The 569-nt window shown below is 30.9% G+C and overlaps 1 protein-coding gene across 1 annotated transcript in view; it reads right to left on the bottom strand.

Annotated features, from left to right (window-relative positions):
* ranbp10 (RAN binding protein 10) overlaps positions 1–569 on the bottom strand; it is a 60,661-nt gene that overhangs the window by 3,528 nt on the left and 56,564 nt on the right. The window lies entirely within an intron of this gene.

Here is a 569-nt window from a genome sequence, read left to right as displayed (position 1 = left end):
CAATCACAATTGTCTTGGGTGGCGCTAAGCACCAGACGGAGCCGCTAGAAAATAGCCTCGGGATGGAACTTGTTTTGGTGGTACGTGAACGTTCAAAAGTTGTTTTAGTTATGCGAGAGAAAACTCAGATTGGACAGATATTCTAGCTAACTTTGTTCTGAACTAGTTATATCACATTTTGTTTGGCCTTGCGGTCTGTCATTTCAACTATTTCTAGCCCAACCGATAAAGGATTTTTAAGGCCTATAATGATATTCTGATATATCAGCAGATATATATTTAAAAAAGAAAATAATCCAGAAACGCGTAACAAAACATAAACAGATTTCCCTAACATTAGTTATTTAGAGAGTATATATAGAGTTCTCACTAAAATAACATGATAACAGTTTGTTTTAATGTCACAACAGAATAGAGGAACATCAAAATATATTAAAGTTCTGATAAGTAAAATGTATAATAATACAAACGATATAAAACTAAAAGTCCTTTGAACAAAAACACAATAACAAAAATGTATTTGTCACTAGAAATGATTCTGATGAATGAATATATATATATATATATAT

Source organism: Etheostoma spectabile, chromosome 8 (genome assembly GCF_008692095.1).
Source record: "Etheostoma spectabile isolate EspeVRDwgs_2016 chromosome 8, UIUC_Espe_1.0, whole genome shotgun sequence".
NCBI lineage: Eukaryota > Metazoa > Chordata > Actinopteri > Perciformes > Percidae > Etheostoma > Etheostoma spectabile.
This window is presented reverse-complemented; position numbering and strand designations above follow the sequence as displayed.